General features: G+C 39.0%; 1 long non-coding RNA gene across 1 annotated transcript; it reads right to left on the reverse strand.

The window, feature by feature from the left end:
* Nucleotides 1-342: 342 nt before the first annotated feature.
* On the reverse strand, nucleotides 343-21,685 carry LOC123380434. The gene is made up of 3 exons (XR_006586179.1): nucleotides 21,631-21,685; nucleotides 2,855-2,950; nucleotides 343-646 (listed from the first exon to the last, which is right to left on the reverse strand). It is a non-coding gene; the product is annotated as an uncharacterized LOC123380434 (long non-coding RNA).
* Between the last annotated feature and the right edge of the window lie 1,974 nt (nucleotides 21,686-23,659).

Here is a 23,659-nt window from a genome sequence, read left to right on the forward strand (position 1 = left end):
AAATACACCTGGACCCAGGTAGACCCAAGCAGCCATTTGGTCATATCCTAATAAGTGTTTCAGGTCCTACATACATAGGTACATGTTGCCCAATAGACTCCCAAAGTCTCAAGCTTAAGAAAAGGCACTTGCAGCCAATTTGAGTGAGTTTGTGTTTTACCTGAAGCATTGTATGTTCTCTGTTCTTGTCTTGCTAGACAATGAAAGATGCATTAACAGTACCAATTACAAAGTGTGAATTTGATTTATAGCTCTTTGTTACTTTTTCTGTTAGCAACCAAGCAATAGGAAAAATCCACACACAGCAATCTAAAGACAATTTAGGCTGAAATGGTTCTTTGCAATTTAGGCATTTAATTGGGGTTTTAAGGCTTAATTAAAAAGTTAAATCATTTGTCTTTATTTCTGAAACAATGCTACTGTAGATGGTTCAATTATGTAAAATAAAACATAATAAGATATGTATTTCCTTGTCTGAAGTTATAGCATCATTCACATATAACAGAACAGGTCTATAAAATGTATTTGAAAGTATAGAACAAAATAGAAATATGGAACCATTAAATAGGTATTGAAGGTAACTTCTGGTCTGTGGAGTTGTTTTTCTCTCCCTTGTTTCACAGTCCTTGCAACATATGAATTTTTCCTTCAAAAATGTAAATGATGAGAAAAAAGATTTTAAGTGTGTTAGCTACAATTCCATCCAAAATGCACAAAGAAAAATAGAATTAATCTTCTCAATCTTCAGTTATTTTGCACTAAGGAAGAAACTGCTTACAATCAGAAACATCTTTCAGGTACATAAATGCACTTTCTAATCTAGAAAAAAAAGTTTATTTATTTATTTTGAGACAGAGAGAGCACAAGTGGGGGACAGGCAGAGAGAGAGAGGGAGAGAGAGAATTCCAAGTAGGCTCCAAGCTCAGTGTGGAGCTCGATGTGGTGCTCGATCTCATGACCATGAGATCATGACCTGAGCTGAAATCAAGAGTTATACGGTCAACTGGCTGAGCCACCCCGGTACCCTATATTTTCTAATTTTTAAGAAACTGAACTGTAACTAGGCTTCCCACTAACCTAGGTCCTGGGCCTTTCAATTTCTGTAGATTCTTGGTTCATCCCTCCCTGTTTCACATGCTCTAAGGTTTTGATCTAGTCTTCTTCTCAAAGCAGCCTTGATTTTGTGGAGTGCCTGTTGCCTCACTGTCTTCCAAGTCATCCTGAAAAGGAACCTCAGAACTGTAATTAATTCTTTCCTTTTCTTTGCACTAAGTGGCAAGTGGCAAGACTTTGGAATCAGTTTTAGGTTCACATGTCTATTCTAATTGTCCTACTTATCCTTATAACAAGTGCTTTATTAAGAGATCAAATTGGAGGGATAAATCCAATATCAGTGGTCTCAAATGGCCAAACAAATATAAAAACTTTAATTTTCAAGTAGAATTAATTGTATGGTCACCAAAGTACAAATTCCCTTACCACTCTGAATTCTTTGAGGATGTAATCTTGTTTACTTTCTATATTGGTATCTGTGTGCCTAGTATCTCCAGTATCCTAGTATCTCCAATACCCTGCACTCTGCCAAATAAATCTTTCCTAGTGAAAGTAGTAAGTATTCATTGGGGAGTTTAAAAATTTTTTTTTAACATTTATTTATTATTGATAGACAGAGAGAGACAGAGCATAGGCATGGGAGGGGCAGAGCGAGAAGGAGACACAGAATCCAAACCAGACTCCAGGTTCTGAGCTGTCAGCACAGAGCCCAGTGTGGGTCTCGAAACCACAAACTGCGAGATCATGACCCGAGCCAAAGTCAGATGCTTAACCGACTGAGCCACCCAGGGGCCCCTCACTGGGGAGTTTTTAAATAAAGGGGTGGCATGGTCAGATGTATACTGGGAAATTAATCTGTTGGTTGTATTTAGGTTAGTGGGGTGGGAAGTAACTGAAGTTGGAAGTTAGAGGAACCAGAGAAAGAGTGGAGAAATGGGAATACATGATCTTATTAGAGGAGTTTGACTTTGAATGGATGAAGAAAATGTAATGTTGCTGTCATTGTTGTGTTGCTGGTGGTAGTAGAACTTTTATAAGATAGAGGAGATTCATATATGTTTGAAACCATACGTATTTGCTTAAATACGTATAAGAGTGAGGTTAAAGATGGAGAAGAGAATGGGGAAAAAGTGTAAGTGAGTTTCTGAAGGAGTCTTGAAAGTAAATAGGCATGTGTTCTGTGAAAAGGAGAAAGTGTAAGTTAAGTTAGAAAAAAATGTTGAGGGGTGTGTGTGTGTGTAGACTGGGGGGAGCTGTTGGAAGTTGAGATAATTGGTGTCAAATGGCCTAGATCAGTGGCTGCACATTAGAATCATTTGGGGAGTTTTAAAAAATACGGATATGTAGATTCCATGTTAGGCCAATTAAATTATAGCCTCTAAGGGGTAGAATCCAGACCCCAGTATTTTTAAACACTCCCAAGGTGAGTCGAATGTGCAGCCACAGTTGAAAGCTGCTGGCCTATATTTTCTTAGTAACATGGCAACAATGCTTCCTGCTGCTTCCAAGACACAGCTTGGAAGAAGGATAATTTAGGTGACTGGGAAAACTTAAAGGAAGGTCAATAAACTATACTGAAAATGTTTTGAGGAGTCAGAAGGCTTAAATTTCATTAAGTGGTTGAAGTGGTTTGATCCAACCAGTGTGGCATTGTGATGTTCTGTTGAAATGCTTCACAGCTAAGTAGGAAAAATTACTATTAGGGTCATTCTGGTTAGAGAATTGTTAATAGCTCCCAAATCATGCTTGGCATAAGAATAACTTGAGAATCTTTAAAAAAATCCAAATTCCAGGACCTTACCCCTCAGTGAGCTTCTTTCGGATCAGAAGATCTGGACTGGAACAGGCAATCTTCATTGTTAAGCAGCACCCCTGGTAACTGTGGCATACAGGGCAACTGGAGTTGGGAACAACGAAATAGAGGGTAGACAGAATGTCAAGGAAGAGGAGAGGGAAACTGCAATTATAGTGCATGCATGCCTGAAATAATAGTCCCTGAGATTTAGCTGGGTGGGGAGGCAAGCAGAGTCAGAAAAGCATAGAAAAATAACGATCTGTGGAAGAGGTAAAGAGGTAAGTCACAGTAGGACATGCAATGGATTAAATGCTGTGTACCCACCAAATTCATATGTTGAAATCCTAACACCAGTGTGATGATGTTAGAAGGTGGAGCCTTTGCAAGGCAATGAGGTCATAAGAATGAAGCCCTCACGAATGGGATTTGTGCCCTTATAAATAAAAACGCCCCAAAGAATTCCTTTCTCATCTTCCCCCTATCTGAGGGTCTAATGAGAAGTCAGTAGTTTGCAACCTGGGAGGGAGCTCTTATCAGAATTTAACCATACTGGCACACTCTGATCTCAAACTTCCAGCCTCCAGAACTGTAAGAAATAAATTTCTTTTTTTTATAAGCCACTCAGTATTTTGTTATAGCAGCCCAAACTGACTAAGACAGGCACAGAAGAGGATTTCTGGCAGCAGGTAAAGTGAAAGGGAGGATCTAGAGACAATGAGGTATTCTTGCAAAAACAGTGTCTTGAGACTGTTGCCAGAAAAATTCCAAAGTGTCTAATATTGGATTTTATCTTTTATCTCAAACCTTTCTCTCCTGCCTGAGATAGAAAAAAAATAGCCAAAGAAAACTGAGGAAAACACTGTATTAGTTTGCCAGGGCTATTGTAACAAATGCCAAATTGAGTGACTTGAGCAGCAGACATTTATTTCTCATAGTTCCAGAGGCTGGGAAGCCCAAGATCAAAGTGCCACCCAGGTAGATTTCTAGTGAGACCTCTCCTCCTGGTTTGTAGATGGCTACCTTCTTTCTGTGTCTTCACTGGGTTGGGGCAAGGGTGGAGGCAGGAGAGAGTGAGGGTATTCTCTGGGTCTCTTTCTATAAAGACACTAATCCTATCACTTTAGGGATTCTCCCTTATGGCCCTGTTTAACCTTAATTACTTCCTCAGAGGCCCCATACGCAAATATAGCCACTTTGCAAGTTAGGGTCTCAATATATGAATTTTGAGAGGACACAAACATTTAGTCCATAATATAAGGGGGAATAATTCAGTCTATAACAGGCACCAAAGCTGGACATATAATGCCTAAACTCTCTGCTGAAAGAAAAGAAAAAAATACAAATCAAGGCTGTTTAGAAATCAAGGCAAATTTTCTAATAGTCTCACAGCTCAAGACTAGGTTAGAGATGGTGGGCATATGTGGAACAAAGATCACCAAGCAGTTCTACCATGATTTCTAGTTCTTGACCTGGAATATTATGTCCTTCTATATCAGGGACTGCTGTTGGTGTGCATTGCCTCCTAACTGCATTAGGAATGATGGACCTAGATTGATAACACAAACCAATTTCCTTTTTGAACCTGCATGGGAAAACAAGTTTGGGTCACTAGCATCGTGATATTTAGAATCCAAATGGAATTTTTATAGAGAAGTTACAACTTATGTTGTTATTGATTGAATATTCTTTAAAAAATGTTTATTTATTTATTTTGAGAAAGAGAGAGACAGAGAGAGAGAGCTCATGTGTGCAAGAGCAAGAGAGGGGCAGAGAGAAAGAGAGACAATCATAAGCAGGCTCATTTCTGTCTGCGCAGAGCCTGACATGAGGTCCAAACTCACAAACCCTGACATCATGACCTGAGCCAAAATCAAGAGTCAAACACTTAACCCACTGAGCCACCCAGGTTCCCTTATTGATTGGATATTTTTATCAAAAAGGAAGGGAAATAGATTTTAGGGATCTGAGCTATTGATGTTATTTTAGTGACTTGAATCAGATATTAGTTAGTCTCCTGCTTGTTTCCTGAATGTTGGAGGAGAAGAATAGTCTCAATATTACTACTCATACTTTAGCCTAGAAAGTTCCTGAAACCACAGCCATGTATAAATTTGATGTAGGCCCAGAGGTGCCATGGTTTTATCTTAAAAGCTTCTTTTAAAAAACAGAAAGCTCTATTGAGGTATAATCTGAATGCTATAAAAATTCACTCATTCCAAGTGTACAATTCAATTATTTTGAATTAGTAATTTTACTGAGTTGTTCAGCCATCATCATGATGCAGTTTTAAAATATTTCCATCACAGAAGCAGGCCAAACATGGTGGAGAAGTAGAGGTATCCATACTTTCCACATTTCTCAAAAAAGAAGTGCTGAAGCCAAAGGACTTTGAACCCCAAGAGCCTGGGAGGAAAAGAGACTGAGTCTAAAAAAGAGACACCAGGGCATCCTTGACTGGCTATAGGTGGGTGATTATGAACTGGGGAAGATAAAATGGGCCACGTAGGCATGGAGGGGAGAGATCCCCTTTTGCAGAGAGACAAAGGGAAGAGAAAGAGTGGCTGGGGAAGTGTAGGACTGTATCTAGACAAGAGATAAACCTCGGACTGGGACTGAGAGGGATCCCATTTCTAACTATGGGGCTTTCTATGGACTGGGGCCAGCTGCCCTGTCTGCACACCTGGGAAGGAGGGGAGCCAACCCTGTGTTCAGTGGTATGTTGAGCGCATTCTGCAGTAGGAGAAAGTGGCCCCTTCCCTGGAGTGCTGTGAGACAGTACAAAGCCTGCCTGCATCTGACACCCCTGGGCTCAGTGGCTAGGTCAGCGGGGCAGTCCCCAGCAGGAAAAGGCAGTCCTCCCTGAAGTCCTGCAGCACAGACGAAGCCAGCCAGGACCACATATTGGGCCACACAGAGGCGTGCTTCCCTAGTGCCAGAGTGCATGGAGCAGGACTTTGAATCCTAGCCAAGTGCTGGGTCAAGGGAGTTAGTGGAGCAAGAAGGACTGCTCCATCTGCACCTGTGACACATTGAAGATGACTGGAATGGAGTCCACTGGGTCTGTGGAGAAGAGACCAGGGGATTCCATTCCCCCCCAACCCCCCACCAAGGCGGGGCCTCAGGAATCAGTCTCTGGGGGCCCATAGTGGAGGTGGAACCAGTTTACACCAAACCACACCACTCCATGCTGGGTAACTGCGTATCTCCTGGAGCAGGATAGATTCTGTAGAACCAGATGGCTCCATCATCCAGACCAATGCTGCTATATAGCCTGGATAAATTACAGGACATCTCTTGTTATTTGTATATATTCTCCCTTCTTATCTCTTCCCTCCTCTAGGCTGGTTACTCTGGTTGTTGGTTTGTTTAAGCAGACACATTTAATTAATTTGCTTGATTCATGTTCTACACTTCCTTCTATACTTTCCTTTCTCTCTCTCTGGAATAATCAAGCCATGTAGTGTCTCTCTCTGGGTAACTTTACCTTGTTTTTGTTTCCCCTGCTTCCTTCTTTATTTTCCTTTCTCTCTCTCTGGATTAAGCCATTTAGTCTCTCTTCCTGGTCAATGTTTTTTTCTCTCTGTCCCCAAGCCTGTCATTTCTCTCTTTGTAGGCGCTCTTCCATCAGCACTGCCTCAACCCTCTTCTTTACTTGTAGATGGTGTTTCTGTTTTTTGTTTTTGTTTTGTTTTTGCTTTTGGATTGCTTGTGTGTGTGTGTGTGTGTGTGTGTGTGTGTGTGTGTATCTTTCTTTGTTTTGTTTGTGTGTTTGCATGTCTTTGTTTCCTGTTTGTTTGTCTGTTTTCCTTTCCAGGGCTACTTCAAGGAACAAATCAAAGCATGCCTCGTGGAGAGTCCAAAACATCACTACAAGAAGAGAAATAAAATAACCAAAGTTACAACAACAGAGAGCAAGGAACACTCTCCAAAAAACACGTCCTGAAGAGCCAGACTCTGGACAGTGTATGATTCCCCCTTTAATATCGCAGTACTCACAGGGGCAGAGCACATAACAAGCTTTTAAAACTCATAAGGGACAGAAACTAGCCAAAATGATGAAACGGAAGAATTCCCCTCAAAAGAAATTGCAGGGAAAAAGGACAGATAAAGAATTGATGAAAACAGATATGAGGAGCATAACTGAAAAAGAATTTAGAATACTATTTACAAGATTAATCACTGGGCTTGAAAAAGTCATAGAAGACAGCAGAGAATCTATTACTGCAGAGATCAAGGAACTAAAAAATAGTCATGATGAATTAGAAAATGCTATAAATGAGGTGCGAAATAAGCTGGAGGTAGCCACAGTGTGGATTGAAGAGGCAGAGGGGGAGGATAGGTGAATTAGAAGATAAAATTATGGAAAAAGAGGAAGCTGAGAAAAAAAGAGATTAAAAATTCCAGGATCAAGAGGAGAGAATTAGAGAAATAAGTAATGCAATCAAATGGAACAATATCTGTATCATAGGATTTCAAGAAGAAGAGAGAGAAAGGAGCTGAAGGTGCACTTGAACAAATCATAGCTGGGAATTTCCTCGATCTGTGGAAGGAAGCAGACATTGAAATTCAAGAGACAGAACTCCCTTCAGATGTAACTTGAATCGGTCTTCTGCCCGACATATCACACTGAAACTGGCAAAATACAAGGATAAAGAGAGAATTCTCAAGGCAGTTAGGGATAAATGGGCCTTAACATACAAAGATAGAAGCATAGGGGTAGTAACAGACCTATCTACTGAAACTTAGGTCAGAAAGGAATGGCAAGAAATCTTTAATGTGGTGAACAGGAAAAATATGCAGCCAAGAATCCTTTATCCAGCAAGCCTTTCATTCAGAATAGAAGGAGAGATAAAGGTTTCCCAAACAAAAACTGAAGGAATTCATCACCACTAAACCAGCCCTGTAAGAGCCTAAGGGGAACTTTGTGAGGGAAATGTTGCAAGGACCATAAAGTACCAGAGACATCACTACAAGCATGAAACCTACAGATAACAAACTTACTCTAAACCCTTATCTTTCAGTAATAACACTGAATGTAAATGACCTAAATGCTCCAACCAAAAGACATAGGGTATCAGAATGGATAAAAATACCCAAGACCCATCTATTTGCTGTCTACAAGAGACTCATTTTAGACCTGAGGACACTTTTAGATTGAAAGTGAGGGGATGGAGAACTATCATGATACTACCAGTATCATGCTACTGGAAGTCAAAAGAAAACTGGAATAGCCATGCTTAGACGAACAGGACTTTAAATTAAAGACTATAACAAGATGTAAATAGTAATTACAGGGTATATCCATCAGGAAGAGCTAACAATTATAAATTTCTATGCACTAAATTTGTGACCACCCAAATATTTAAAACCATTAATCACAAACATAAACAGTGTTTTTGATAAGACTGTGGTAATTGCAGGGGACTTTAATACTCCACTTATAGCAATGGACAGATAATCTAGACACAGAATCATTAAAGAAACAAGGGCCCTGAATGATACATTGGACCAGATGGACTTGACAGATATATTTAGAACTCTACATCCCAAAGCAACAGAATATACTTTCTTCTCGAGTGCATACAGAACATTCTCTAAAGTGGATCACATACTGGGTCACAAAACAGCCCTCAATAAATATAAGAGTTGAGATCATACCACGCATACTTTCAGATCATAATGCTATGAAACTTGAAAATAACCAGAGGAAAAAATCTGGAAAACCTCCAAAAGCATGGAGGTTAAAGAACATCTTACTAAAGAATGATTGGGTCGATCATGCAACTAGAGAAGAAATTAAAAGATATATGGAAACAAATGAAAAATAAAACACAAGAATCCAAACCCTTTGCGATGTGGCAAAGGCAGTCCTAAGAGGAAAATACATTGCGATCCAGGCCTATCTCAAGAAACAAGAAAAATCCCAAATACAAAATCTAACAGCACACCTAAAGGAACTAGAAGCAGAAAGCAAAGACAACCCCAACCCCAGCAGAAGAAGAGAAATAATAAAGATCAGAACATAAGTAAACAATACAGAATCCAAAAAAGAAAAAAAACAACAACAAAACTGTAGAACAGATCAATGAAACCAAGGGTTGGTTTTTTGAAAAAATAAACAAAATTGATAAACCTCCAGCCAGGCTTCTCAAAAAGAAAAGTGAGAGGACCCAAATAGGTAAAATCACAAATGAAAATGAATTTATTACAGCCAGTCCCTCAGAAATACAAGCAATTATCAGGGAATACTATGGAAAATTATATGCCAATAAAATGAACATGAACCCCACATGAACCCCACCAACAAAATGACACATGAACCCCAATATTTATAGCAGCACTATCAACAATAGCCAAAGTGTGGAAGGAGCCCAAATGTCCATAGATGGATGAATGGATAAAGAAGATATATGCAATGAAGTATTACTCAGCAATCAAAAAGAATGAAATCTTGCCATTTGCAACTATGTGGATGGAACTAGAGGGTATTATGCTAAGTGAAATTAGTCAGTCAGAGAAAGACAAAAATCATATGACTTTACTCATATGAGCACTTTAAGACACAAAACAGATGAACTTAAGGGAAGGGAAACAAAAATAATATAAAGACAGGCAGGGGGATGAAACATAAGAGACCCTTAAATGTGAATAACAAACAGAGGGTTACTGGAGGGGTTGTGGGAGGGGGGGATGGGCTAAATGTGTTAGGGAAATTAAGGAATCTACTCGTGAAATCATTGTTGCACTATATGCTAACTAATTTGGGTGCAAATTAAAAAATAAAACTAAAAAACAAACAAACCAACAAACCAACAAACATTAAAAAATACAGCATCCTTTCTTGATGAAAACCCTCAATAAAGTTGGGATAGAGGGAACATAGTTAAAATCATAGAAGTGATTTATGAAAAGCCCACAGCTATTATCATTGTCAATGGGGAAAAACTGACAGCTTTCCCCTTGAGATCAGGAACATGACAGAAATGTTCACTCTCACTGCTATTGTTTAACATAGTGTCGGAAGTTCTAGCATCAGAAATCAGACAACAAAAGGAACTCAAAGGCATCAAAATTGGCAAAGATGAAGGCAAGCTTTCAATTTTTGCAGATGGTATGATACTATACATGGAAAACCAGATAGACTCCACTAAAAGTCTACTACAACTGATTGAACTGATGAATTCAGCAAGGTTGCAGGATATAAAATTAATGTACAGAAATCAGTTGCATTCTTAGAAACTAATAATGAAGCAACAGAAAAACAAATAAAGAAACTGATCCCATTCACAATTGTACCATAAAATACCTAGGAATGAACCTAGCCAAAGATGTAAAAGTTCTATGTGCTGAAAACTATAGAAAGCTTCGAAAGAAATTGAAGAAGATACAAAGAAATGGAAAGACATTCCATGCTCATGGATTGGAAGAATAAATATTCTTAAGAGATCAATACTACCCAAAGCAATCTACACATTCAATACAATCTCAATCAAAATTACACCACCATTCTTCTCAAAGCTAGAAGAAACAATCTTAAAATTTGTGTGGAACCACAAAAGACCCTGAATAGCCAAAGTAATATTGAAGAAGAAAACCAAAGTGGGAAGCATCACAATCCCAGACTTTAGCCTCTACTAAAAAGCTGTAATCATCAAGACAGTATGGTATTGGAACAAAAACAGACACATAGACCAATGGAATTAAATAGAGAACCCAGAATTGGATGCACAAATGTATGGCCAACTAACCTTTGACAAAGCAGGAAAGAGTACCCAATGGGAAAAAGAGCATTTTAACAAATGGTGCTGTGTTTTTTAGAAAATGGTGCTGAGAGAATTGGACAGAAATGTACAGAAGAATAAAACCAGACCACTTTCTTACATCATACACAAAAATAAACTCAAAATGGAAGAAAGACCTGAATGTGAGACAGGAAACCATCAAAACCCTATAGGAGAAAGCAGGAAAAAAACCTCTTTGACCTTAGCAGCAGCAATTCCTTACTCAACCATCTCCCAAGGCAAGGAAATTAAAAGCAAAAATGAACTATTGGGATCTCATCAAGATAAAGAACTTCTGCACAGCAAAGGAAACAATCAACAAGACTAAAAGACAACTGACGGAATGGGAAAAGATATTTGCAAATGACACATCGGATAAGGGGGTAGTATCTAAAATGTATAAAGAACTCCCCATCTCCACACACGATAAACAAATAATCCAGTGAAGAAATGGGCAGAAGACATGACTATACACTTTTCCAAAGAAGACATCCAGATGGCCAACAGACACATGAAAAGATGCTCAATGTCACTCATATCAGAGAAATACAAATCAAAACCACACTGAGATACCACCTCACACCAGTCAGAGTGGCTAAAATGAACAACTCAGGAGACTATTGATGCTGGCGAAGATGTAGAGAAACGGAAACCCTCTTGCACTGTTGGTGGGAATGCAAACTGGTGCAGCTGCTCTGGAAAACAGTGTGGAGGTTCCTCAAAAAATTGAAACTAGAACTACCTTATGACCCAGCAGTATCACTGCTAGGAATTTACCCAAGGGATACAGGAGTGCTGATGCAGAGGGGCACATGTACCCCAAGGTTTATAGCAGCACTCTCAACAATAGCCAAATTATGGAAAAAGCCTAAATGTCCATCAACTGATGAGTGGATAAAGAACATGTGGTTTATATATACAATGGAATACTACTTAGCAATGAGAAAGAATGAAATCTGGCCATTTGCAGCAACATGGATGGAACTGGAGGGTAATATGCTAAGTGAAATAAGTCAGGCAGAGAAAGACAGATACTATATGCTTTCACTCATATGTGGATCTTGCGAAACTTAACAGAAGACGATGGGGGACTGTAAGGGGGAAAAAGTTACAGAGAGGGAGGGAGGCAAACCATAAGAGACTCGTAAGGACTGAGAACAAACTGAGGGTCGATGGGGGTGGGGGAGAGGGGAATGTGGGTGATGGGCATGGAGGAGAGCACTTGTTGGGATGAGCACTGGGTGTTGTATGGAAACCAATTTGACAGTAAATTATACTTAAAAAAAAATAAAACATTTCCATCACTCCAATAAGATCCCTCCTCCCTTTAACAGTTAATCCCCGTTCCCACTCCAGCCCTAGAAAACTACCTATCTATCTATAGATTTACCCAAAGGCATATGCTATTGTTCATTCTCAGCTCCTCTAGTTGCATGCTATAATAACTGAAGGCTAATTTACCCTAGAACTGTCTTATAGCCTGCCAAGATTGTCTCTTAAGCTTAGCATGTGTCTTCTATTTCAAGAAAGACACTATAGAGGATATATGTAGTACAGATGTCCCGCCTGTATTGAGTCTAAACTGTGTTTTTCCATTGCAATTCTGACAGATTTGATGGGGGCAGGCCTGCCAGGCATCTTCTGCAATAAATTAAAACTCATCCTAAGGAAAAAGAGATTCTGTGACCAATACAGATTCGGTTTCTCACATTTGTTTCCTGCCTCAGTTTCCCCATGTACCAATCTAAAATAAGTTTCTGAATTATTTAAATAACATAAGGGGGGTATTAACATATAAAATTATAAATATCATATTCCATCTAACACTCCTTGTTCCCTTTCTTATGTGCTGTGTAATTAAAAAACTTCTACTTACTGGATATACATCAATAAAATAAAAGCTAACATGATTGTTTTTAATTCAAATTTCCTAAGTTAGGTTTCTAGGTTAATTCTAGTTGTAATGGCTTTTAAAGTGAATTTAGTCATCAGGTCAATTTAATAATATTGGAAAAAATCTAATAGTAAACTTTGTTCTGATATCTTCCTTGTTTTACTAAAGGTTAAGTTATGCATTTACTTAACCTAGTAGTTTGTATATTGTTTTATAGATAATTATTACTTTAGAGATTCTTGATGCAATCAAGACTGTCAGATGATGTAAAGAGTGTGTGGTGAGTCTACTTGTTAGAAGTGGATTACACTTCTTATTTCTAAGGACTGACAACCTTTTATTATGTCTAACATCTACAATGGGGCAAATGGGTAGTCTAGTAAAATGGATTTTATTACTTTAGAAATGGAAGCCTATTATTTTCATTTCAGTAATTTCTCCAAATGGTCATCATATTTAAATGTTTTTTTCCTAAATGGGTCCTTTCCATCTATCCTTTATGTCCTTCACTGGAAGTGAAAGATGTAGTTTATTGCAAGTATGATATACAAGAAGGCAGAAGAAATGTTGTGGTTCAAAAGGACATGAACTTTTCTAAACTGTATAATTGAAATAAGAAATAGTAAACATAACTCACACAATTAATTGCATGCTGTCAAATGAGACTGAATATGCTATATACAATATTCCTTTAGCTATGTTCAAAACACTTTTAAGAGACTGAGACCACACACAATTTATAATCTTTTCTCTTTCTTTTCCTACTGTTTTACACAGGATAATTTTATTCACATCCTTTTCCCACATTGTTTGTTAGGATGTTTCTGATTATACCAACTCACATCAGCATTCATAGTTCACAAAGCCAAGATAAGTATAAAGATTAAACATGAACAGCAACTACAAAATCATGTGAAGATGAAAGCAGAGATTGGGGTAATGCATCTATCTACAAGCCAAGAAGCACCAAAGATTGCCAGCAAACGATCAGAAGGCAGGAGAGAGGCATGAGTCAGATTCTTCCTCACAGTCTCAGAAGGAACCAATCCTACTGGCACCTTGATTTCAAACTTTTAGCCTTGAGGACTGTGAGACACTGAATTTCTGTTAAGTCATCCAGTTGTGGTGGTTTGTTATGACAGCCTTAGAGAATTAATACACAAGGTTCTTATTAACTTGTCTGTGCCTCAGTTTCCTCATACATAAAGTGATAGTGATGATAATAGTTACCTTCTGGGTTTTTACAAAGACTAAGTGAGTTAATAAGTATTAACTGCTTAGAAGTGTGCCTACCACATAGAGGCATAGGGGAGACATTACTGGTTGGTTGAGTAAACAACCGTTGCCATACCCTCTCCGTTGCTAAATAGCATCCCGTTTGTAAGATGGATCTTCTGCTTATTTGAAGATCATAATTTACTACTGATATAAGGGTAATAGAAATCAGATTATTTTTTGGCTTAGCGTGGTGGAAGTCATTAGGTTATAATAAAGATGATAAACCAAAGTGGCTAGTTTCAGAAAGTCAAAATTTTTTTCCCCAGGAAGATAGGGTTTTAAAAGAAGGAATAAAAAAAAAATAAAAGAAGGAATAGTGATTCAAAGTGTTTAAAAGGCCAAATGTCAATACTTTTAGAAAAAGGGAACAGAGTCGTTAGGCACATAAGTGTGAACCAAAGGATAGAATGCTTTTAGATACCACCCCCCCCCCCCGAGCCTTCATCTCCTATGATCATGGTGCCTGTGTCCTCATAAAGCTGTTTTAAATGGAAATGTTACATTATTGTGCTCTATTTCTGAATTAGTATACTAGTTTATCTTATTAACACAAGGTTGAGTAGGATGGGAAGCAATGTAATACTACCTAGGTTCATTGTGGCCAGAGGGAGATTAGTGGTCACGATTATAGGAGGAATAAGTCTCAAAATTATGTCCTATTTGGTAGGAGTGGGAGATAGATTAGACAATCGGGGGGAGAACTTGGTAGTTGAGGATTAGAGGTACAGTGAGGGCATGAGGGTTGGAAGAAAATATAATACAATATATTCCTCTCAGGAGTTCTGTTATTTAAGATAAGTTCATGTTTTTTGAGCTTGAGTGTAATAGTTTCCAAAGGCTGCCATAAACTAGGGACCTTAAAACAAGGGAAATTATTCTCTCACAATTCTGGAGACCAGAAGTCTGAAATCAAGATGTGGGCAGGACCATACTTTCCCTGAAGGCTCTTGGGAAGATTCTTCCTTATCTTTACTTAGCTTCTGGTAGTGCCAGCAATCCTTGCATTCCTTGGCTTGTAGACACATCATTCCAATCATTGCCTCCATCATTACATGGCAGACTCCCACTCTGTGTGTCTGAATCCACATTTCTTCCTTCTTGTAAGGACACCAATCATTGGATTAGAGCCCACCCCTAATCCAGTGTGATATTATCCTAACTTGATTACATCTACAAAGACTTTATTTCCAAATAAATTCGTATTCACAGATTCTGGGTACATATGAATTTTGGGGAAATACCATTTAATCCAGTACTTTAAGTATATTTTCTATAAGAATAAAACATTATAATTTATATTCATGCTTCAGTTTCCTCATCTTTAAAATGGGGAAGATAATAGTTTCTCTGAAGGTCATTGTGAGAAGATGTTTGTTGTTCTTTGGTTTCTCATTTTATTTTCTTTGCAATACCCTGATTTCTTCTGAAGGAATTACTGCTTCCTCAGTGAATTGAATTTAGTTGCTTGATAATCATGGGCTCCCTCTTCCTTAGCTGATGGGCATGTATGTGACCCAATGAATATCAGCTAGATGGGTCCTTTGGAAGTCTAATCTTGACCACAAGAATAAAAAGACTAAAATGGATGGAATCTGTGTGATGGTGATTAAGGGCACAGATTTTAGAGACAGGTCTTCTACATCTGAATCCTGAATCTATCACTTGCCAACTGTGTGGCTTTGGGATATATTTAGCCTGCCTCTGCTTCAGTTTCCTCATGTATGAGATGAGAATGATAATAGTACCTATTTCATCCAGTTCCAGCTACTGTGCTTGGCATTAGGTATGCATCAGTTAATAAAACACACATTGTTTCTGCCTTCATGGGGCTTTTAAACTTTGAGACACAGATACAAAGCAGAGAAAAATGATATTTATTACAAATTGTGATATGTGCATATGTGTTATATAAAATAATGGTATTTAGTACATAGTTAACAACATGTCAGTGTGAGCATTTGCTCCTTTATTTTGGCAGCAGTGTTCTGAGCACAAATTATTGCTGTAGTTGCTGATTCTTAGCTCTCTAGAAATATCTTAGCTTCTGCTCATTTCTTTCTGAGCTTGGATTTTTGTCCTTCCCATTGATGCTGAGAATTTCAGTATACTTCCCCTAAACTTCCTTTTGCTGAATTTCATCAGAGCTGGTTTCCATTGCTGACAACCTGAGAACTCTGATACAACATTCATAGGGTTGTTGTAAGGGTTAGTAAGGCTACATATACTAAGCATGTACATTCTCAATCAACATTAATTCTGGGAAGGGCGACCTGAGTGTAATGAAAGCAGAAAGGATAGAAGTCAGATGATAGTGAGCTGATAAACAGAAGTAAGCAGAAAAGTCATTAGCAAATGAATTTAGTGTAAGGGAGACTCAGATGACTGGCTTGATGATATAAGAGGACTAGTGTTCACTTATAGGGTAAAAAGTCTGAGTGGTTGACAGGTCAATCTGAGAAACTTACAGACTTGAATGGAATACATTAAAGGTATTGTTATGCTGTTGACAGTATTGCCCCAAAAGACTTAACCTAGTATATGTAGTCCTATTCAGAAGCAAACCCTTTCTTCTTTTTTGTATTACCTGAGGAAGCATTCTATAAAAACAACCTTTAAAAAATAGTCTTTGTTCTTCGTATAAAGGACTACAACAGGAAAACTAATAAAGAATGGTAGAGCCATTTGTTTGACACCAATCCATGTAGACTCATTATTCTAAGGTGCAAAGGTATACATTTTAAAGCCAGGAGAAAAGGTAATATTGTGCTGATAGATGCACTATCATAAGTATGCACGTGCATATTCATATGTTACAATTATTCTTTTGAAGCTGTGTAAATTATGCATTTAAAAACTAAGAACTAAAAATAGGATACATATGGAAAACTCTAAAGCATTCTGAGATAAAAATTGAATGAAGGAGGATTACTGCAAAAGCTGTTTTTCTATCATTTCTTCTATTACATTTTTTAAAATTAATCTTTATTTACTTTTGGGAGAGAGGCAGAGAGACAGAGAGTGAGTGGGGGAGGGGCAGAAAAAGAGGGAGACATAGAATTCGAAGCAGCTCCAGGCTCCAGCTGTCAGCACAGAGCCCGCCACGGGGTTTGAACTCAAACCACTTGAACTCACAAACCATGCGATCATGAGTGATCCAAAGTCGGATGCTTAACCAACTGAGCCACTCAGGTGCCCCTCTTGTACTCCATTTCTAATCAACAAATCCTACTCAGTCCCTTTAACTACCTCCATTTCCCAATTATGCATTAGGCATCAGAAAACAGGAGTACTCCAGCCCTTATTTATTCCCAGTGCCAAGCTCAGACATGGCTTTGAAGATAAGATCCTATCCTGAATTAAAGGGATGACACAATAGTCATCTCCAACACTTTCTACCATGGCATAGGATAATCAACATTCCTTTATTTATTTCACAAGTCTTTATGAAGTCTATACTATTTTTGCCTGATATTGTCCTTGATACTGAATAAGCATGGCAAATAAATACAGTTACTGTGTAAAAAGAGCTTCCAAGCTTATCAAGAAGACAGGCAGTAAAAAGAGAAACAAAGGAATATAGATTTTTAAGTATGGTGTGTGCTATGAAGAAAATGAACAGGAAGTGAGTAGAGGTGTAGACCAAGAGGTGGGATGGTGCTAGAGAGGGGGTACCTATTTAGAAGAGGTCTATTTGGAGATAAAGACTTCTCTGTAAAGTGAAGAGAAGATTTGAGTGAGTCCAGGTCCCAGGCCTCAGGAAGATCATTCTCAGGCATTGAAAAGGCAATTAAGTTGTCTGTGGTGGGATGCTGAGGCTAGAGTGTCTGTGTATGTGCAGGCTACTTTTGTGGCACTGGAGCTGGAGCATTTCTTGGGTTGGTGGCTCCTGCACCTCTTTCTTTCTTTCTTTCTTTCTTTCTTTCTTTCTTTCTTTCTTTCTTTCTTTCTTTCTTTCTTTCTTTCTTCTTTCTTTCTTTCTTTCTTTCTTTCTTTCTTTCTTTCTTTCTTTCTTTCTTTTTCTTTCTTTCTCTTTTTCTTCTACAGTTCAGTCCTGTTTTGAAGAGGGGACAACTTGAGGCTAGTGGAATCAGGCAAAGTTTGGGACTTAGTTTCTATAGTCCTCCAACAACTTAGGGGAGCTGTCCTGACTGGTGAACCTGGGGCAATGGTCCTGGTTCTTTGAGGGTTTTGGTGCCTCTTTCATTTGTCCTTTCTATTGTCATTTGTCTTCTGACTCTTCCTCGTCTGTCCTGGGACCCAGAGATAAACTGTCAGCCTTCTTGTGGACTTTCCTTAGTGGTCCAGGTACCACCTTCCTATCCCCTGAACTCTCACATTCATTTAGCCCCTTCCCCATGCCAGTGTTCTGTTGGCCTTATTTCCCCTCATAAAAAAAAAAGTTTAATGAGGTAATTATCATTAGGCAGAAAGTGCTAAGTTAGTTATTAATAAATATTATGGCAGAGGACACAGAAATCACCTCCAGAAACTGAGAGGCAAGGTTATAATGAGTAATTTGATATTTGGGGGTAAGCATTAGAAAGCATTCTCCTAATATACCCCTACTCTCTGCATCCTGCACTGAAAGATCTTAAATGATAGGCTTCTCATGCTTGATCTTAGGTCTCTGGCTTGATTCCACAAAATCATGGGAGGTTAAAAGTTGGTATATACTTTAAAAATAATTGTAATTTCTTACATTGTGGTATGTTGAAAGGGTATCTCAGTAACTCTCCTGTACAGACCCTCACTTTCCATGCTCTGATTGGAATTAAACTTTATACAGAGATAGATTAGATAGAGGAAAAAGGAGTCAATTTTCAAGGATGCAGCCTGAAGAGGGCAAGGTGTTGCTGAGACCACCTGGACATACACACAAGACCGAGCCCAGTTAAGATCTCTATAGAAAATTTTAAGATTTGACTGGTGGGTGTAGACATCTCATCTTGTGGCTGTTCAAGCCTAATTGCTTATTAAACTTGCCACCTACCAATATGGATTGGCTTGTTTCCTTTCTTCTGTGTCTCTCTGCCCTCTGTGTTATGGGGGCCAGTTTCAGATTTCACCTAGGAAACTCCTAAGGTTTTTTTTTTTTTATTATATATGAAATTTATTGACAAATTGGTTTCCATACAACACCCAGTGCTCATCCCAAAAGGTGCCCTCCTCAATACCCTTCACCCACCCTCTCCTCCCTCCCATCCCCCATCAACCCTCAGTTTGTTCTCAGTTTTTAACAGCCTCTTATGCTTTGGCTCTCTCCCACTCTAACCTCTTTTTTTTTTCCTTCCCCTCCCCCATGGGTTCCTGTTAAGTTTCTCAGGATCCACATAAGAGTGAAACCATATGGTATCTGTCTTTCTCTGTATGGCTTATTTCACTTAGCATCACACTCTCCAGGTTTTGAACCAACAGTTGGTGAGCCAGCCAGGAGACTGAGGGAATGGGCATTTGGAAAGAGATATCTATGGGGAAAATCCTCAGCTGTCCATCAACCTCCGTGTGGGGAATTGTGGCCTGTATGTTAGATGCTTGTGGATTTCCATGTGAATACAGGAACACCCCCAAAATATTGACTGGTTTAATGTATTTGTTTGAGGAATGTGCATAGTGCATTGTGGCAAAGAAGTGAAATGCTTGCCTCCGCAGTGGGCTAGCCTCTACTGTGGGCAGTTCAGCTGGCTGCCAATGCCCAACTAGAGGCTGAAGCTCAGGTTAGAAAGTTAGAAGTGCTGAGTTTGGAGAAGGATGTGAAGGTGTCCATTACTCTGCTAGCTTGGAGCTGGCAGACAAGGTGGGAGAGCAGGATGAGCTGGAGACTTTAGCATGCTATTTTGACAAGCTAAGAGTGTGCACGCTGCCACAGATTAAGGTTGGAGCACTTGTAACAAAGCCTGATTGGGACATTAAGAGGTGGAATCCTGAGGGGTACCTGGATGGCTCAGTCGGTTAAGTGTCCCATTCTTGGTTTCGGCTCAGGTCATGATCTCTGATCTCATAGTTTTGTGAGTTCGAGCCCCGCATCTCTTTTTATGCTGGCAGCACAATCCTGCTTAGGATTCTGTCTCTCCTTCTCTCTCTGCCCCTCCCACACTCATGCTGTCTCTGTCTCTCTCAAAATTAAAACATAAACTTAAAAAAATTAAAAAAAAAAAGAGGTGGAATCCTGGGAAGGTAGGAACAAAGAGGAAGATTTTTTGGCCATTGACAACAAAACAAACAAAACACTTTGTGCCATCTGACTCCTAAAACTAAGGCCAGCCCCCAGTTCAGGAAATGCTAACGATGAGAGAATATACTTCCACTAAGTTTATTTATATAGCTGCCAAATTTCAGCAAAAACCAGGGACAGTATCCATACATGGTTGGCATAGCTATAGGAATGGGATGGCATTTCTCTGGCCAGGTAGGAAGCAGAAAAAATGAGCAACACATTCTGTCTTCCAATAGCAGCCCTATGGCTTTCGGGGAATTCAAAATACTCCCTTACAGATTGAATTATTTTAGCCTTCATGGAGGCTTGGTCCAATGAGGGGAATCTCCCTGAGCAGGTCTCCCTGAGGGCCCTGGAAATCTATAGAGGACATACAACAATTTCTTAAGCCATTAGGAATGAGACAGGCTATCTATGTCCCTGTCTTTGAGGGCTCTGTTCAGGCCACATTCACTCCAGAAATGAAAGCCAAGGTACTCCAGCCCACCCACAGGACCTGGTAAGGGGCACTGATATCCATGCTGAGCCCAGTTGTGGGACAAGACATTTATGATGTTTGGCAATCTATTGTTGATCTGGGAGAAACTGACAAATCTTAGGGATGAGTATGAACTGTGGGAAAGACCCAAGACAAAGAGGGAATTTAAAAAGTCAAAAGGCTTGGCTGTAAAGAGTCTAGTAAAAATAACTGGAAGCTAATGTGGTTTGATTTCATTGCTGCTGGGACCCTACCTTAAAAGATATACCAGTGCCCAGTGCTGTGTTGGTCTGCCTATGAAAAACCCTACCTGAAAAGATAAAGCAGCACCCAGTGCTGTGTTAGTCAGATATACCTCATCTGCCTCTACCATCCTTAATGCCCTGCCTGATACAGCAGAGTGTTATTTGGGGTTGGTGTCTCCTATGCCCAGGTATAAGATGCAGGCCAGTATTGTCTCCAGATAAGGTCCACTGGAAGAGATTGGAGGCCTTATGTTGAGCTCAGTATTCACTGGTTTCCAAGAAATAAATATAAAGTAGTGGCTCTGATTGATACTGAAGCTGAATGTACTTTGATAAAGCTGGAGCTGTTTTCAAGGATTCAGATTTGAGAAAGTAATGTGTTGTGACAACCTGGATGGTATACCTTACTGAATCCAGTGACAGCCTCTATACGGTTGAACCTTGAACAACATGGGTTTGAAGTGTACAGGTCCACTTACATAAGGATTATTTTCAATAAATATAATATAGTACTGTAAGTGTATTTTCTCTCATGATTTTCTTAATAACATTTTCCTTTATCTAGCTTACTTTGTTGTAAGAACCTAGTATATAATGGATATAAAATACAAACTATATGTTAATGATTGTCCATGTTATCAATAAGGCTTCTAGTCAACAGTAGGCTATTAGTAAAGTTTTGGGGAAGTTAAAAGCTATATGTTTTAAGTTAAGTTAAAAGCTATACACTGAATTGGTGTTTGGCATCCCCAACCTTCATGTTGTTTAAGGGTCAAACAACTTTATAAACTCTTAGGATTTTGGCCAGAGGGTACAGATATCTACTTGTTTTGTGACTATCCAAGACAAGCCTCCTATGTAAGTTCCCTTGTGTATTAAACCTACCACCTACCAATCTGGAGTGGTCTGCCTCTTTCTTTGTTCTTTGCCTTCTGTGTATAAGCGCCAGATTCCAGATTCCATCTGGGAAGTTCTTGAGGTTTTAAGACAACAAATATCAAGTCTATCCCCACTACATTTAAACTTAAGGTCTAATTTCCAAAGCTTCAGTAAAGAGGAAGCACCCAGGTGGAAGGAGATAGATAGATAGCAATGGAACATAAAAAGAAAAGTGCTTTCTGAGAAATGTTGTCCTACACCAAGAACTTCATTTGTCCTCTCTGTGGTGGGTAAATCTACAAAGTGAGAAGGGTCCTTAAGCACTCCTACTCTGATTCTACTCGTAAATATTGGCCTTGCTTAACCAACTCCCTTGACTCTGATTCCATGCTTACCAAGAAACCATATGACTATAACTTAGTTTCAAATAGATCTGCTGTGGTGAGACAATGTTTGGTCATACCGACAGATACATTTCAGATGAACGTTAACAGTTCTGTTTCTTACTGAAAATGAACAAATTGGGTCCCCCTTTATAATTCAGTCAGTTGTGTGTTTGGTTTGCTGGAGTCGTTTTCCCTGTACCTAATCAACTTTATGACAAAGGTTGTAATACTGCACTTTCAAAACTAAGATTAGAACTGTAGCCATAGTAACATCCCCCAGTTTCCCTGACTTCCTTGTAGCGCAACTCTTTTTAACTTTAACACATAGATGTTCAGAGGATGATGGAGAAGTCCTTGGATCTTTGGGTATTTGTGGTGGAGACATAATTTTCCTTTGATCTTTGTGAGTGTGTATGTAAGGGAAAAACTCCAATCTCATAGAGGAGGGTAAGGAGTAAACTTGCTACCACTCCATAAATGATTAGACAATGGATAAGAGCAAGACAGTTGAAATCTCACAGCACAAGAAAGAAGCATCCTGTTTCCCTGCCTTTAAGTCCCATAGGGACAGACAATAGCCCCAGATAAATGTTATGTGTGTGGTAAGTTGCATTGTCTTTTAAGTTTGTCACACTCAGCAATAATGTGCATGGACTCTCAGGGCCTGTGGACTGCCTTTCCTGACAGAGCATGCTCCAAAGAAATAGGAGAGATAAAGGAATTCTAAGAAGAAAAAAAGGTGTGAAAATTCTGTAGAGTTAGCATCTGCCAGTTTAACTGCAGTAGAGGGTCCCTCAGAGAAGTCAGAAAGACACAACCAGAAAAGAAGCTTGCAATCAGATTCTAAGGGATTATAATCAGCTAAAAGTTTCTACATCTCCAAAGAGTGCTAGAAGATCATTCCATGAGTCTTAAAAGCAGATTTTAGTAATCTAATACTCCAATCTCCTTAATATATAAAGAAGAAATTGGTACAGGGGGATACTTGATATTACTATGATCATATAATCACTCTCTTAGTGGCAGAACAGGAAATAATCAGGAAGTAATTTGAATTTCTTAAAGATAATACTTGGTTAATTCATAGTAGTATTATAATTCATAGTATTTTCAACAACATAATTTTTTCAAAATGAATGTCTACAGTCCACCTATTTGAAGATTTGAGAATCTGACGAAGTTCTAGGAAATGTAGATGTTTATTCTCCTCCTATTTAACTCTACTCCTAAGTTCCAAGACTGACTACATATCTCTCCTGAGATAAGTAGCGCTCAGACTTGAAGTGATCTTGTGTGGTTAAGGTTTTGGGCTATGCTGAAGACCTTGCATAGAATTGGATAGGCTTCCCCAACCCCAAATGGGGCCACAGGCACATTGAAAGCAGTGATGGAGCTTAGTGATTAGGACTGGGAAGGCAGAGGATGAGAATACTGGGTCTCCTGACCCTAAGAGGCAGCTGACAGCTTATCTTTACACTATTGGCTCATGAGATGAGAAGCCATTTTGTCAAGCCTCTGTAAGATTCCAACACCAGATCTGAGTCCTAATGAGAAAAATGCCTTCCCATCCCAACCAGAGAGTGCTGACTTAGAGTCAACAATTAGAACATGTGCTAATGAAATAAGGCTACAAGGGAATGAAATGAAAAGAGAATA

Source organism: Felis catus, chromosome D1 (assembly GCF_018350175.1).
Source record: "Felis catus isolate Fca126 chromosome D1, F.catus_Fca126_mat1.0, whole genome shotgun sequence".
NCBI classification, from domain to species: Eukaryota; Metazoa; Chordata; class Mammalia; order Carnivora; family Felidae; genus Felis; species Felis catus.